This window comes from Trichechus manatus, unplaced genomic scaffold (assembly GCF_000243295.1).
Source record: "Trichechus manatus latirostris isolate Lorelei unplaced genomic scaffold, TriManLat1.0 scaffold00198, whole genome shotgun sequence".
Classification (NCBI taxonomy): domain Eukaryota; kingdom Metazoa; phylum Chordata; class Mammalia; order Sirenia; family Trichechidae; genus Trichechus; species Trichechus manatus.
Window position 1 is genome coordinate 1,588,923 of NW_004444134.1, and position 18,115 is coordinate 1,607,037.

At 40.1% G+C, this 18,115-nt stretch overlaps 1 pseudogene; it reads left to right on the forward strand.

Annotated features, from left to right (window-relative positions):
* The first annotated feature begins 773 nt into the window (after window positions 1–773).
* Window positions 774–2,715, forward strand: LOC101350506 (NEDD4-like E3 ubiquitin-protein ligase WWP1; annotated as a pseudogene).
* The last annotated feature ends 15,400 nt before the right edge of the window (window positions 2,716–18,115 follow it).

The following is an 18,115-nucleotide window of genomic DNA, read 5'->3' on the forward strand; positions in this document are numbered from 1 at the left end:
CAATTAAAACTTTCGTTGGAAAACAAGAATGGTATAGTGCAAACTGGTGAATTGACAGTTGTACTTGATGGATTGGTGGTTGAGCAAGAAAATCTAGCAAACTGCAGCTCATCTCCAACCATAGAAATACAGCAAAATGGTGATGCCTTACATGAAAATGGAGAGCCTTCAGCAAGGACAACTATAATGTTGGCTGCTGAAGGTACTAATGGGATAGATAATCATGTACCTACAAGCACTCTAGTCCAAAACTCATGCTGTTCATATGTAGTTAATGGAGACAACCCATCTTCATCTCCATCTCAGGTGCTGCCAGACCCAAAAATACACCAGCTCCAAAACCACACACATCTGAGCTTGCCAATGACACTGTTGGCAGCATCTGACAAAACTTTTCAACTGTATTCATTCCATTGGCTGGCTTAAAAGACTTTCGGAACCTTCTCTGTTGGTAGCAATCACTTGACTGATGTCCTTGTATGATCTCCCATCTCTTATTAGGAGGATGAATCCAGTTAATGGAGAGTCATCCTCATCTTCACCAACTGATAATACATCTGCCATGGGGACTGCAGTAGTATCTGAAGAAACCACCTTGTCTTCAAATTGCACTAGTACTACTGTCGAAGATCCTTCAGTTCAAGAAATACTGGCTTCCTCAGAAAACAATGAATGTATTCCTTCTACCAGTGCAGCATTGGAATCAGAAGCCAGAAGTACATTAGACCTTGCCACGTCTAATTCAGGAAATAGTTCTGCTTTTGAAGCAGCCAAAATAAGACAGTCAGATGGGTGTATAGAACCTATACAGCAACAGTCTGGAAATGCAACACAGAAACTTTGCCATCAGGGTGGGAACAGAGAAAAGATCCTCATGGTAGAACCTATTATGTGTATCATAACACCCGAACCACCATGTGGGAGAGACCACAACCGTTATCTCCAGGTTGGGAAAGAAGAGTTGATGATCGTGGAAGAGTTTATTATGTGGATCATAACACCAGAACAACAACGTGGCAGTGACCCACCATGGAATCTGTTAGAAACTTTGAACAGTGGCAGTCTCAGCAGAACCAATTGCAGGGAGCTATGCAACAGTTCATCCAGCGATACCTCTATTTGGCTTCAATGTTAGCTGCAGAAAATGACCCATATGGGCCTTTGCCACCAGGCTGGGAAAAGAGTAGATTCAACGGACAGAGTTTACTTTGTGAATCATAACACAAAAACAACCCAATGGGAAGATCCAAGAACTCAAGGCCTACAGAATGAAGAACCCCTGCCAGAAGGCTGGGAAATTAGGTATAATTGAGAAGGCGTTAGATACTTCATCGATCATAACACAAGAACGACATTCAAAATCCTCGAAATGGGTAGTCATCTGTAACTAAAGGAGGTCCACAAATTGCTTACTAATGCAGCTTTAGGTGGAAACTTGCTCACTTCCTTTATCTGTGCCAGTCTAATGCGATACCCAGTCATGTGAAGATCAATGTGTCCCGGCAGACATTGTTTGAAGATTCCTTCCAACAGATTATGGCATTAAAACCCTACGACTTGAGGCGATTATATGTAATATTTCGAGGAGAAGAAGGACTTGATTATGGTGGTTTAGCAAGAGAATGGTTTTTCTTGCTTTCACATGAAGTCTTGAACCCAATGTATTGCTTATTTGAGTGTGCTGGCAAGAACAACTAGTGCCTGCAGATAAATCCAGCGTCAACCATTAATCCTGATCATCTTTCATACTTCTGTTTCATTGGTTGCTTTATCGCTATGGCACTTTTTCATGGAAAATTTATCGATACTGGTTTCTCTTTACCATTCTACAAGCGTATGCTAAGTAAAAAACTTGCTATTAAGGATTTGGAATATATTGATACTGAATTTTATAACTTCCTTTTCTGGATAAGAGAATAACATTGAAGAATGTGGCTTAGAAATGTACTTTTCTGTTGACATGGAGATTTTCGGAAAAGTTACTTCACATGATCTGAAATTGGAAGGTTCTAATATCTTAGTGACTGAGGAGAACAAAGATTAATATATTGGTCTAATGACAGAATGGCGTTTTTCTTGAGGAGTGCAAGAACAGACCAAAGCTTTCCTTGATGGCTTTAATGAAGTTGTTCCCCTTCCATGGCTGCAGTACTTCGATTAAAAAGGTTTAGAGGTTATGCTGTATGGCATGCAGGAGGTTGACTTCACAGACTGGCAAAGAAATACTGTTTATCGACATTATACAAGAAACAGCAAGCAAATCATTTGGTTTTGGTAGTTTGTGAAAGAGACAGACAATGAAGTTAAGAATGCGACTTTTGCAGTTTGTCACCGGGACCTGCCGTTTACCTCTAGGAGGATTTGCTGAGCTCATGGGAAGTAATGGGCCTCAAAAACTTTGCACTGAAGAAGTTGGCAAAGACACCTGGTTACCAAGAAGCCACATGTGCTACTGGAACAATACCTGGTATATAAAAGATGTTTTTAAATCACTGATGAATGAATGGAACACTTTTAACCCAAGAAAAGTTAAAAGGATTCATGACACCATTTTTAATCGCTTGGATCTACCACAGTATAAGGGTTATGAACAACTAAAGGAAAAGCTTCTTTTTGCAATAGAAGAGACAGAGATATTTGGACAAGAATGAATGTGGCTTCTTGTCTTGAAGGAGCTCTTGCATTTAAATACCCCAGCCAAGAAAAACTGCACAGATAGTGTATACAAGCCATTCATTCGAATTTTCTGAACCTCTCAAAGTATAAATGTTTTCCATTCTTCCACAGAAATATGCAAAACAGTTCATCCTTTTCTACTTTATTTATTTTCCCTTGAAGTGACTGACCAGGAAAAAGATCATCCTTAAATTTTGAAGCAAGCAAGACTTTATTAAAAAATAATAAGTTTATATCTATATAAGCATATATGATAGTGGCTCTAGTTTTATAGAGCTCCGAGTGTATTAAACATGACAGCCATTCATTCAAAAAGATCTGGAGTTGCTTTATCTCGTTTCTAGTATCCAGGGGAAAAAGTGCAAATTGCTCTATCTTGTTCTCCCTTATGCAGTGTCTCCTAAGGGTGTTTAGTTGCATGGCTGTCCAGGAAGGTATTAAGGGCTTAGGCCAAATCTTACTTTGAGTATATTAAGAAATGCTGCTGGCTTTTCTAAAGATAGGTTCTTGAACCTGTCAATTTGTTTTAAATAAATACAGTAGTTGGAAATTTTCCCCCTTTGCTACATCAATAATACAGTCAAAGTAATGAATGAAACCATAACTTACATAAAATTCATATATTAGAACTGATACCATTTAGTTTATTGTAGAGACTGGAAATAATTCATTGAGCAGCATAGAGGTTTGTTTATGTGTTACTTTGGGATGCTAGGTATTCGTGGAATTAAAACGAATCAGGCACTTCTGTTCTCTTGTTTTTAAATCTGTGGTGTTCTTCAAATTTAACTCATAATAAACTGATGCAATTTGATACTTAGGAACATATAAAAGAAAATGTGAACTTTTTCTGCTTTTGTTTGTGTTCAAAGTTTCAGTTTTATAAAATCAGATGGATTGAAGAGTTACGTAAGCATTTAAACAAACAAATGACTAACAATTTTCTATTAGTGTTTAAATATTTCTTTCCTCTTAAATTCACGAAAATTCTATGTATCTGAATTAAACACGCATATAAAGAAAAAAAAATCATCAATGTATTGGATTAAAGTGGAATCAGAGGGAAAATTTAATATGCTAAAATCCTGATGCAATACTTGAGAAAATTGTGAGGTAGCCTCAGTAACTCTTTGAGGTATGTCTGTCCAGGTATAGTGTTGATTTTTCCAAGAAAAGACAAACAAATATTGACTATCCAGATTAATAGGGATGCTGAAAAAGGCCGAGCAAACCCACTACTGTGAACCAATTAGCATAAGCTGGCATTTGGGACAGCAAGACATTAGGGTTGAGCACGGTGGGAAACCTGGGAATAATTATTTTATCAATAACCCACAGGTCTAGTGCAAACCTCCATCCTCAGCTGTTTGGTTTATGGACAGGGAGGATCAGGTGTGTTGCATGGGCTGGTGCAAGGAACTAGACCCTGTTTGATGAGATCTTCAACTATAGGTATAAGTCCCTGTAATGCTTTAGGCTTAAGAGGGTACTGGGATAGTTTAGGTAAGGACTTGGAGTTATCTATGTACACTTTAATTGGCTCTGAAATTTTGATATGGCCAATGTCAGCAGAAGAAACTGCCCATAATTTAGGTACAGAAGCTAAGTGCAGTGATTCTAATAGATCAATCTAGGGTTCAGGAGTTTTTGCAGTGCACATAATAATTCAGTTGGGGGTTCCTCAGGGAATTCTAAGGTTATTTCTCCTCTGTAGTGAAATGAATGTGGCAATTCCATTTACTGAGAAGATCTCTACCAAGTAAATTTACTGGGGCAGTTTTGCACAAAGTGAGGTGAAACAGTGGTGTTCTCTCATGGGTCCTGGTTGGACCTGAATGGATTCAGACTTTTGGAGTTCCTGAATCTGATTAGATATCCCCACAATTTGTAATTTGTGTTGACTCTGGGCAAGAGGTTACTTTAATAAATTTGGGTTTAATGCTGAAATGTTGGCTCCTATGTCTATCAAAAACTAACAGGTCTCCCCATTAACTTGGAGATCTCTTTCCCTCTTTTGTCTAGCTAGAGCAATGGCTGCAGCCTCCAAAGATTTTCCCCGAAGCACTGTCAGTTTTGAATGGTTGGGGGCATGTAAGTTCTAGGGGGGCAGCCTCCTTCATAATTGGCCTTTCACCTTTGTAATCTATTCTTCTCTGTAAGTTTTCTGCAATATTTTTTCCAATGTCCTTATTGCTTATAGTCAAGGCATGTGTCTTTTGGTATTGGGGGTTGGCTGCTACTCAGGGGTCAATTATTTGTTATCCCCACTTTTGTGAAACTTCAAATTGTCTAATTTGCAAGGCCAAGAGCTTGTTAGTTTTTTGAGTCCTTTCTTGTTCTAGGGTCCATTCCAATTGTTCAGCCATTTGTGTTAGTTCAATTTAGGGGGCAGTCTCCCAGCCCAGTCTATTCCTTTTATCAGGCTGCCAAAATCTGGTCTTAGCCCATTAACAAAAAATGGCAGCAAAGGCAAGTCTGGGCCTCTGTTCTTCTAGGGTAAAACCAGAAATTCTACAAACACCCTTGCAAGACTTTCTTCAAAATCTAAAAGACTAATCCATTTTTGGTTCACAATTTTGTAGTTTTGATGAATTTATTTTCCTAGGGAAACTCTTAGGAATATTTTCAAGAAGGGCCTTCACCATGGCTCGGGCTCCTTCCATGACCTGTTCAAAGGGTTTGAGATTCTTAGGGACCTCTACATACTTTTCCAGGTTTTTCAATTCTGCCATTTGCAACCAATGTCAGGCATCCCCTGGTCCCATTATCTTATGAGTTAACTGATATAACTCAGGGAAAACAGGATCATATATTCCAATTTTAATCCTAAAGTCCTCATTGAATTTTTGAGGGTCCTCCCTGGGTTTGGGAAATACCTTTACAATAGTGCTTAATTCTGCCCTTGACCAGGGAGTATAAGAAATCTGGTCAGGTTTCCAGCTCCCATCAGGCAGTACCAGTAGCTGGTTTGACCTTGAAGGGCATCTGTCCAGAGAGGTTGGGGTCAGAGGAAGAAGGGGCTTCAGAGACACATTTCAAACAGACTTGGAATCAGGCGAGCAGGGCAAATCAGCATTTGCTGATCAGTCCCCTGAGTGAAATTCTTGACTTTAGAAATTAACTGATTAGTTTCTGATAATTTGTCAACAGTATCTTTTAGAGAAGATAGTTTCTGGTCGATTTTGTATTTGTACTCTTCCAAAGAATTTGTACTCTCCATCAAAGAATGTGTCCCATTCCTTCTGAAAAGCCTTAGAGTCAGACTTCTTGAGGGCTCCTCTGAGATGCTTTAACTTGTTGTTGTTGTTAGGTGCTGAAGAGTCAGTTCTGACTCATAGTGACCCTATGTAAACAGAATGAAACACTGCCTGGTCCTGCACCATCCTCACAATTGTTATACTTGAGACCATTGTTGCAGCCACTATGTCAATCCATCTAATTGAGGGTTTTGCTCTCTTTTGCTGACCCTCTACTTTACCAAGCTGGATGTCCTTCTTCAGGGACTTGTCCTTCCTGATAAGATATCCAAAGTATCTGAGACTAAGTCTCACTATCCTTGCTTCTAAGGAACATTCTGGTTGTACCTCTCCCAAGAGAGATTTGTTCATTCTTCAGGCAGTCCATTGTATATTCAATATTCTTCACCAACACCGTATTTCAAAGGCATCAATTCTTCTTTGGTCTTCCTTATTCATTGCCCAGCTTTCACATGCATATGAGGTAACTGAAAACACCATGGTTTGGGTCAGGCACACGTTAGTCCTTAAAGTGACAACTTTGCTTTTAAACACTTTAAAGAGGTCTTTTGCAGCAGATTTGCCCAATTCCACGTGTCCTTTAATTTCTTGACTTCTGCTTTCATGGGCATAGACTATGGATCCAACTTCAACAACTTCAATCTTTTCTCTGTTTATCATGATGTTGCTTATTGGTCCAGTTGTGAGGAATTTTGTTTTCTTTATGTTGAGGTGTAATCCATACTGAAGGCTGTGGTCTTTGATCTTCATCAGTAGGTGCTTCAAGTCCTCTTTACCTTCAGCAAGAAAGGTTGTGTCCTCTGCATATCACAGGTTGTTAATGAGTCTTCCTCCAATCCTGATGCCACATTCTTCTTCATATAGTCCAGCTTCTCGGATTATTTGCTCAGCATATAGATCGAATAACTATGGTGAAAGGGTATACCCCTGACACACACCTTTATTGACTTTAAACCATGCAGTATCTCCTTGTTCTGTTTAAATGACTGCCTCTTGGTCTACGTACTGGTTCCTCATAACTATAATTCAGTGTTCTGGAATTCTAATTCTTTGCAATATTATCCATAATTTGTTATGATTCACAGTCGAATGCCTTCTGATAGCCAATAAAACACAGGTAAACATCTTTCTGGTATTCTCTGCTTTCAACCATGATCCGTCAGACATCAGCAATGATACCTTTTGTTCCACATCCTCTTCTGAATCTGGCTTGAATTTCTGGCAGTTCCCTCTCAATGTACTGCTATAACTGCTTTTGAATGATTTTCAGCAAAATTTTATTTGCGTGTGATATTAATGATATTGTTTGATAATTTCCACATTTTTGTTGGATCATTTTTCTTTAGAATGGGTCCAAATATAGATCTCTTCCAGTCAGTAGGCCAGGTAGCTGTCTTCCAAATTTCTTGCCATAGATGAGTGTGTATAGCTCTGCATCCATTTGTTGAAACATCTCAATTGTATTTCATCAAATCCTGGAGCCTAATTTTTTGCCAATGTCTTCACCACAGCTTGGATCTTTTCCTTCAGTACCATCGGTTCTTGACCATATGCTGTGTCCTGAAATGGTTGAACATTGACCGATTCTTTTTGGTACCGTGACTCTGTATATTTCTTCCATCTTCTTATGATGCTTCCTGCATAGTTTAGTATTTTCCCCATGTAATCCTTCACTATTGCAACTTGAGGCTTGAATTTTTCTTTAGTTCTTTCAGCTTGAGAAATGCCAAGAGTGTTCTTCCCTTTTGGTTTTCTATCTCCAAGTCTTTGTACATTTCATTATAATACTTTAATGTCTTCTTGAGTTGCCCTTTGAAATCGTTTTTCCAGATCTTTTACATCATTATTTCTTTCTTTTGCTTTAGCTACTCTACGTACAACAGCAAGTTTCAGAGTCTCTTCTGACTTCCATTTTGGTCTCTTTTTTCTTTCCTTTCTTTTTAATGACCTCTTGCTTTCTTCATGTATGACGTCCGTGATGTCATTCTACAACTTGTCTGGTCTTCATCATTGGTGTTCAATTTGTAAAATTCATTCTTGAGATGCTCTCTAAATTCAGGTGGGATACGCTCAAGATTTTACTTTGGATCTCGTAGACTTGTTCTAATTTTCTTCAGCTTCATCTTGAACTTGGCGTATGAGCAATTAATGATCTGTTCCACAGTCGGACACTGGCCTTGTTCTGACTGATGATATTGAGCTTTTCCATCATCTCTTTCCACAGATGTAGTCGATTTGATTCGTGTGTATTGCATCTGGTGAGGTCCATGTGTATAGTACCAGCACTGAATGGCTTTTAGTATTGCCACTCCTGCTCTTTTTTGGTAGTTGCTTGCTTGATATTTTTTTTCCAACCTTTGATTTTTAATAAATTCAAGTGTGTTTCTAAAGTGTGTCTCTTGTAGACAGCATATTGATGGATCCTGGTTTTTTATCCATTCTGTCACTCTCCGTCTACTTATGAGTTCATTGAGTCCATTTATATTCAGTGTAATTATTGATAGATGTGGGTTTATCGCTGTCATTTTGTAGTGGTTTTTTGTGGTGTTGACGTTTTCTTTGTTCTTCTTAGTCTCCTGTGCTGAATTCCTTTTGTCTGTGGATTTTTTTCATTTCTTGTATTTTTGTAGGTTTTGTTTTTACTGAGACTTTATGTTTTTCCTCTTTATTTTTATGTTTGTTAACTTTCTTTGTGGTTACCATGAAATTTACCCTTATCTTTCTAAGTCTGAAGCCGTCTATTCTTACTTGGTATCACTTTGTCTTCTTCTCCATTAGAAGGTTCTATACCTACACCATTTATTCCCTCTTTTATTGTTCTGATGTTGTTGTCGTTTACAGATTAACTGCTCTGATTCCCTGTTTTAATTATTTTGGTTTTGGATGTCCTTGAGAGTTCATTTCCTAAATTGGTATCTGGCTTGTATGATCTTGTGTCCTGGATTCAGCCTGTGAGCTGAAGTTGTTTGTTCTCAGATCTAAGAACCCCCTTTAATAATTCTTGTAAGTCTGGTTTGGTTTTTATATATTCCCTTAATTTCTGTTTATCTGGAAATGTCCTAATTTCACCATCATATTTGAAAGAGAGTTCTGCAGGATATATTATTCTTGGCTGGCAATTTTTTTCTTTCTAGGTTTTATATATGTCATCCCATTGCCTTCTTGCCTGCATGGTTTCTGCCAGATAATCTGAGCTTACTCGCATTGTTTCTCCTCTGTATGTGACTTTTTGTTTTTCTCGAGCTGCTCTCAGGATTCTTTGTTTGGTTTTGGTGAGTGTGATTATGATATGTCTTGGTGATTTTCTTTTGGGGTCTATCTTATATAGGGTTCATTGAGCTTCTTGGATGGCCAGCTTTTCATCTTTCATGATATTCGGGACATTTTCTGTCAGCAATTCCTCAATGATCCTCTCTGTGTTTTCTGTTTTCTCCCCATTCTGGAACTCCAATCACTTGCAGATTTTTGCTTTTGATTGTATCCCACATAATTCTCAGGGTTTCTTCATTTTTCTTTGTTCTTTTATCTGAGTTTTCCTCAAACAGAGTTGAATCCAAGTGTTTGTCTTCAATTCTGCTGATCCTGTCTTCCACCATTTCAAATCTGCTCTTCAGCCCTTCTATGACACGGTCCATTTCTGAAATCTTGCTGTTTATCTTTTGGATTTCTAATTGTTGTTTTTGTATAATTTCTAGTTGTGAATTTATTTTGGAATTTTTTTCCTGCATTATTTTCCTGAATTCTTCCATTTTTTTATCTGTATTTTCCATGAATTTTTCCAGCTTTTCCAGGAATTTGTCTATTTTTTCCTCATTTTTGTCTGCTTTTTGCTTCAACTCTTGAATAATTCTGAGTATTAGAGATTTGAATTCCCTATCAGGTAGTTCTAGTGCCTTTTCTTTGACTGGAAAGCCATCTGGTGTTTTATTTTGGATGCCTACTGGAACCATCCTGTCCTGTTTTTGGAAATGTTTTGATATTGTCTGTTGTTTTCAGGACATTCAGTAGTTATTTCTCTCATTTATTGATTGTACATTTGTTTGTTTCATACGTTTTTAAAAATTTGGCTATGTCTGAGCAGGTGGGCTGTGTGTTCTTTGTTGTTTGCTCATCTGTGGGCACGATAATTTTTGCCTCTTTCTCCAATTGGCAGGGTCAGTCACTCAGATATGGTACAGCAGGGCAGGTCTAGCTCAAGAGGAGTTGCTGGGATGGGTTGTTTATGGCACTTAAACTGCAACCACCAGGGCAGGTTGGTAATCAGTGCAGGGCAGGTTCCAGTAGGCCATGTCTGTGCTGCTTGGTGGTGTGATGTTAAGTGCACAGTGCAGGTAAGCAGGATGGAGGGGGGAGATTGTGGTGTGTGGAGCTAAGATGGGTATGGGAGAGAGGAGAGAGGAACAGAGGCCAAAAACATACAAACAAAGCAAAAAGAGTGCTAGGGGAGTTTACCATTGGAGTGGAGAGGTGAGAGACTATGAAATGGAGAAAAACAAAAAGGGGAAGAAGAAGAAGAAAAAGAAAAGAATGACTAAATAAAAATTAGAAAGAAAAAAGAACAGTAAAGCTCCCAGGGATCCTACCAGTGCAGCTACGAGGTCGGGGGAAGTTGTTCCCAGGTGTAGAAGTACAGCCTGGCTAGAAGGCATAGAGGTATTCCGTGCCAGGTATTCAGGGGACAGGAAGATAAGGACGGTATAGAGAGATGAGAAACTGAGTAATGAATAAAAACAAAAAGGGAAAAAGAGGGAAAAGAAAACAAATTTAAAAAAAGAACAAGAAAAGCCCCCAAAAAACAGAAAAAAAGAAAAGAAGAAAAGAAATGCTCTCAGGGATCCCTCTGTGCATCTGCACAAGCTGAGGGGGTAGGTCCCAACCCGCATAGCACCGTCCGGCCAGAATGGGCTCCCAACTTGAGAAAAGGAAAAGAAAACAGACAAACAATTCAAAGCAAACAAACAAACAAAAAGCCCTAGTATCCCACCAGTGTGGCAGCACAGACTGGGAAGCAGTTCCACACTCAAATGGAGCTCTGCAGACCGTTAGGAAGAAGCAAAGATGGCGTATGGAGCCAGGTACTTGAGCGAAAGGAGGGGAAGGTGGTGAGAGCTAAGGAAGAAATCAAAAGAAGTGGAAAAAAGCAACACCAGCTCCAACAAATGGCACTCAGGGAGCCAGCCAGTGTGGGCAGGTGGAGTCCAAGCAACACTGGGGTGTTTCCCGGCCAAGAGACTGTGGCTGCAGGAAGCAGAGCAGGCTAAGTGGGGGTGAAGAAGGGTAGGAGGGTGGGAAAGCCTATATCACTGTTACCGGTTGTTCTGTCTCCTGCTGGAAGCTCCATGAAACTGCTTTCTCGTACCCCCATTTGCTGGTCTCTGATAGGAGTCCAAGATGGCAGATCCATGCTGCGTTAGCTGATAGGGAATCTCCGCATGAATCTCTCCTCGCTCTCTGTTCTCTGTCAGTTTCTCACTCCATTTGGTGCTTGGCTGAGTTCTTAATCTCTTCATTCGATGTTTTAGGGTTTCAGGATTGCTGTTTTCTCTGTTTGGCTTAGTTTTTCGGATCTTCGCTGTGAAGGGATGGCGTGGTGCTTCTTCCTAGAGCACCATGTTGCTGGATGTCAGTGAATGGCTTTTAATGACAAAACATGGAAACAAAAGAAACTTATCTCTGATTGGCTTATACAATTTACTGTTGAAGTGCTGTCAGAATGCCATTGGTAAATGAGGATGAGCTGATTTATAGGAAAGCTAGGTGATTACAAGAAGTTTTATTAGGCTTATATTTCCATAAAGACAAGTCATATGAGTACTGTCCACCAGACTGCTGATTCCATTTTGTCAACCACATAGCTCCATTTTTATTTCATTTAACACTAATAATGCTTTTCTTGCCCTAAAGTCAGATTTGTTGTTATTGTTATAGCTATTCCTGCTTACTTTTCCCTAGTATTTGCATAGTACACTTGCCTGTGAGGTGGCCACTGTTATGAATTCCCTGCAGAGATTCTTTTTTTTGTCCACCCCAAATCTAGGACAAGACAGAGAAGGTTTTTTTGCTACCTCTCTTTGCCAGTACTCATTTCCTTTTTTCCACTTGGTCACTGAAGTTATAACCTTTGCAGCCCCGGCTTCAGTTAGGTTCTCAATTCTGAGTGCCTCCTCCTTTGCTTTGGGTGGACCTCATCCCTCAGTTCTCAACCCCTGAATCACAGTGTGACCTCACTGGCTTACTATCTGTCTTTTAGCTCCCTTTTCAATTCTGACCCCTGGAATATACTGTACTTTCTTGTAATCTCAGCTGTACTCTTAAAAAGGTGTTTGCTAGAATATTTCTAGCACTTAGAGATATTTGTAGTTAGAGAGATTTTATATTATTTGTCCACCATATTTCTGAAACCAGAAATCTTTCCATAGAAGTATTTTTGAAAGCCAGGAATGACTTGACTTTTCTCACCTTCATTTCCTCTTTTCTCTAAAGTTTATTCAAAAATTAACTGCACCAACCCTCTATCCCCTAACACCCTGTTCCCAAAATGAAGCTCTCAGAGCACTTCACATTTCATTGGAAAGTTAGAGAAACAAGTTTTAGGTCATCTGCGAGTTTTTGAAAGGAGCTCCAAATACCCCCCACACCACTGCTAAATCAGGCAGAGTTTAACAACCTTCAGCTTCGGGAAGTTGAGGCCTGAGGGATTTGGGTTTATTAGGCAACTGAGCATAGAAAATGCAAAATATGCAGATTGACTATGTAGATTTAATTCTCCCCAAAGCAGCCCTGCATTTTACAGGAAAAGGTAGAGCATAAATCCAAGTACAGTTATGTAAATCACGTGCTGTACTAGTTAGAAATGAACCTAAGATGTGGCTTTTTTCCCTAACACTAAATCCCAAATTCCTCCTATCAGCCCTTGTCTTCTGTCTCCTTCCAAAAGTAAGTATTTGGCATTATAAAAAATTATTTTATGGGTAGTTTACCCTCAAATCTCATATCAGCTTGAAGGCAGCATCAGCTTTTCAAGCTTCTTTTAACAAAGCACCTCCTGCCATCCTTTTGGCAGACTCACCCCTGCCTCTCCTACATGCACACTTCTGCCTGCAATCAAGTGACTACAGCTTCCACCTGACTAGGTGGTTCCTTTATATGTGCCGTGTTCTCTACTGCTGCATCCTTCCATCAGCCATTCATTTAAAAATGTATGTGTCTACTATGTGCCAGACATTATTCTAGGCATAGTCAAAAAACCAGTTGCCGTCGAGTCGACTCCAATTCATGGTGACCTCATGTGTGTCAGAGTAGAACTGTGCTCCATAGGGGTTTTAATAGCTGGTTTTTTGGAAGTGGATTGTCAGGGCTTTCCTCCGAGGCACCTCTGGGTGGATTTGAATTGCCAATCTTTCGATTAGTAGATGAATGCTTAATTGTTTGCACCACCCAGGGACTCCTCTAGGCACGTAAAGGGATACAAAAGTGAATAAAACCAGCAAAGATTCCTGTTCCCAAGGAACTTGCATTCCAGCGACATGCCATCATTATTGCTGCCCTCTGTTGAGCACCTGCTGACTCTAGGCTCTGTCCTGCTGCTTTATGTACACGTTACCTTTTGTTCTCTTAAGTTTCCTGAAAGGTGAATTAGTATCCCATTTAACAGATGAAGAAATTGGGTCCCATGGAGAATAATGAACCTACCTTAGTGATTCAAAGCTATGCCCAATTGATTCTAAAGTCTTAGACCTTCTCATGCGATAGCGGTAATCTTCTACCTGAACCACACCAAGCACTGTGTTTCTCTGAAACCTTTACTGGCCTCCCCTCCACTCCTGAGCCTCCCAAAGCTCTGGTATAGAGCTCAGCTTCCTTGACCACAGCTTCTTGTTGACAGTCCTATCCCATCTCTGAGCTGTTCAAGGTAAAAGGTCATATCGTATTCATCTTTGTATCATCAGGGCTAAGCACAGCACCAGGTCAAATTAAATAAATCAGTATTGGATTACTAAACTAATTTTCTGTATATAATACTTGGTAAACTTTTACATTAATTGCTATCACCTTAATCCACAGAGAAACTGCCTACGGTGGCGCAGCAGTGGGCTCTAGGTTGTACAAATAGAAATTAGAAACTTCTATCCCTGGCTTGTTCTCATTTTACCATCATGTTTGCCAACACATGATTAAAATGCTGAATCATGCAGCTGGGTGGACTGTTCTAACCAAATTAAATGATACAATGTTTACGTGTAAAATGATACACAACGAAAGATGATACAGAGCCATACAGAAACAAAAGATGGTACTGTTATCACTGCTCAAGCAGGTTCCATGGAACTGTTGTTCCTTTGATCTTAAGCACTGCAGGGTTACAATGAATACAAAATTTATCTATGTACTCCCTCTGTGACATCACAGGGGCTGTGGTGGCATAGTGGTTAAGCATTTGGCTGCTAACCAAAAGTCAGCAGTTCAAATCCACCAGCCGCTCCTTGGAAACCCTGTTGGGCAGTTTTACTCTGTCCTATACGGTCTCTATGAGTTGGAATTGATTTGATGGCAATGGGTTTTTGGTGACATCATAGTTCAAGTTTAGTTCTCAAAATCAAAATTAATTGTGCATAACAAGAACATATTTCTAAAATATCTTCAACGTTTGCAATTGGTATTCTGTACCCTAATCTTAGAATGCACTTCTCCTCCAGACCAATTTTACCACTCTCCCAGTGAAATCTTGAATAAGAAATTACTATGGCAAACATGTATTATATGGTTAATGATATGGATACTATAATTATCATCGGCATTTTACCAGTGAGGAAAATAAATCACAAAGAAGCATGAGCCACCCAAGGTCACACATCTACTCAGTGGCTGACACAGGATTTTAACCTAAGAAGGCAAATTCTGGAGCCCATGTTTCCTTTTCTTAATTTCATTTTTGCCTAAGTGATATATTCACATGATTCAAAACTCAAAACAATCTAAAAAGACATACAGGGAAAAGCTTGCTCCCTCTCTGGTCTGCCTCCTTCTCTTTGCCTGCCACCCACTCCAACTCCCAGTAATCAGGTTAATTATTTTTATTAGTTTCTTGTGTATCCTTCTTGAGTTTTCTACACAAATTCCAGCACAAACAAATATACATTCCTATGTTTCTCCTTTTCTTACATAAAAGGTATCATGCTATACACACTTTGCTTTTTCCTGCTAATCTATCTTGGAGCTCTTTTCACATCAGTTTATAAAGAGCTTCTCCTCATTCTTTTCTACATAGTATTTACCATAAGGATGTGCCATCATTTATTTAACCAGTTCCATATTGATGAAAACTTAGGTGGTTTCCATTTTCTGCTGTTCACACAATGTTGCCATGAATAATGCTGATGTCCATCTTTTCATATGTGTAGGTATATCTATAGGATAAACTCCCAGGAGTGAAATTTCCTAGTCAAAAGATAAACACTTTTATCATTTTTTTAATGTTGTCAAATTCAACTCTGTAGTAATCAAACAGATTTTACATATTCCAGCAATTTGAGGGAGTGCCTATTTCCCTATAGCCTTGCCAACAGAATGTGCCAGCCACCTTGAATTTTTGCCTATCTTCTAGGTAAAAAGAAAGGTACCTCACTTGATTCACATTTCTCTTGTTATGAGTGAGGTTGAGCACCTTTTCATAAAAGCTTACAGGGTATAGGACTTTCATACAGCCCTCAGAACCTATCCATGGATCAAAATCAAGTGCCTACAAGGTGATCAGCTAGATTTGACTAGAAGTATCCCTCCTGGAGTGACTTGCTGGCTTAAGTGGTACTACACTTTCTTATTTGTGTCTGGAATTTACTGTCCTTTTATTTCATTGGCAAATGTGGCATAGCCACAGAAGTAAAAAGAAAAAAAAATCAATCACACACCTATAATTCTATTCTATTAAAAAATATATCAAGAGAGTTCCGAAAAGTTGAGTATTTAGAGGGTTAAAATGTTGTGGGGTTGTTAAGCAATGTCATAAAACAGCATGTGTGTTACTGTTACATGAGAAACTATCTGTTCTGTAAGCCTTCACCTGAAGTACAATAAAATATTAAAAAAAAAAAAAGAGAGTTCCGGAAAAATGGCACTCTAGGCAGAAGCACCACGTCGTCCCTCCATAGCAAAGATCCGGAAAAGCTAAGCCAAACAGAGAATACAACAATCCTGAAACCCTAAAACATCAAATGAAGAGATAAAGAACTCAGCCAAGCACCAAATGGAGTGAGAAAACTGACAGAGAATGGAGAGCGAGGAGAGATTCATGCAGAGGTCCCCTACCAGCTAACACAGCGTGGATCCACAATCTTGGATGCCTATCGGAGACCAGCAAACCGGGGTACGAGAAAGCAGCCTCATGGAGCTTCCAGCAGGAGACAAAACAACCGGTAATTTGCAGTGTGCGTTTTCCCAGCCCCCACCCCTCTTCACCCCAGCTCCGCCTCCTCTGCTTCCCGCGGCCACGGTCTCTTGACCAGGAAGCGCCGGCTGCTTGGATTCCACACACCCAAGCGGTCGGTTCTCTGGGTGCCATTTGTTGGCTGCTAGTGTTGCTTTTCTTTTTTCTGCTACTTTTGATTTCTCACTTGCCTCTCGCCATCTCCCCCTCCTTTCACTCAAGTGCCTGGCTCTGTGCGCTATCTTTGCTTCTTCCTGAGGGGCTCCAGAGCACCGGAAATTTGTGATATACTTTTTCCCACTCTCTAACCTTCTTCACCCACACTCGGACTCCTCTGCTTCCTGCGGACACAGTCTCTTGTCCAGAAACACCAGCCTGCACTAACTGGCTCTCTGAGTGCCATTTTTTGGCTGCTGGTGTTGCTTTTTTTTTTTTCCTGCTTCTTTTGATTTCTTGCTTGCTTCTCGCTGCCTCCCCCACCTTATGCTCTAGTGCTGGCTCCGTGTGCCATCTTTGCTTCTTCCTGAGGGGCTGCGGACCTCCATTCGAGTGTGGAGCTGCTTCCCGGTCTGGGCTACCGCGCTAGTGGGATCCCAGGGCTTTTGTTCATTTGTACGTTTTGAATTGTTTGTTTTCTTTTCCTTTTCTTGAATTGGGAGCCCTTTCTGGCCAGGTGGAGCTGCGTGGCAAGGAACTTCCCTTCAGCTTCCACAGACGTGCAGAGGGATCCCTGAGTGCATATCTTTCTTCGTTGTTTTTTTTTTTTCCTGTTATTTTGGGGGGCCTTTCTTGTTTTTTTTTTTTTAACTTGTTTTGTTTTCTTTTCCCTCTTTTTCCCTTTTTGTCTTTCTTCATTGCTCAGTTTCTCATCTCTCTATATCTTCCTTCTCTTTCTGATCCCTGAATACCAGGCATTGTATAACTCTACGCCTTCTAGCCAGGCGATAGTGTGACACCTGAGAGCGACTTCCCCAGACCTCATAGCTGCATCGGTAGGATCCCTGGAAACTTTGTGGTTCTTTAACATTTCTGATTTGTATTTATTCATTCTTTTCTTTTCTTCCTCTTCCCCCTTCTGTTTTCTCCATTTCATAGTCTCTCATCTCTCCATTCCAACGGTAAGCTCCCTTAGCATTCTTTTTTGTTTGTACATTTTTGGCTCCTGTTCCTCTCTCCTCTCTCCCATATCCATCCTGGCTCCACACATAACCATCTCCCCGCTGCATCCTGCCTACCTGCACCGTGCACTTGATATCACACCACCAAGCAGTACAGGCACAACCTACTGGAACCTGCCCTGCACTGATTACCGACCCACCATGGTGGATGTAGTAAGTGCCACAAACAACCGATCCCAGTAACTCCTCTTCAGCTAGACCTGCCCTGCTGCACCATATCTGAGTGACTGAACCTGCCAGTTGGAGAAGGAGGCGAAAAGTATTGAGTGCACAGACGAGCAAACAACAAAGAACACACAGTCTGCCTGCTCAGACATAGTCAAATTTTTTTTTTTAAAAAGGGACGAAACAAACAAATCTAATATCAGTAAATGAGAAAAATAACTACTGAATGCCCCGAAAACAGCAGACAATATCAAAACATTTACAAAAACAGGACAGGAAGGTTCCAGTAGGCGTCCAAATTAAAACACCAGATGACTCTCCTGTGGAAGAAAATGCACTAGAACTACCTGATAGGGAATTCAAATCTCTAATACTAGGAATTCTCCAAGAACTGAGGCAAAAAGCTGACAAACATG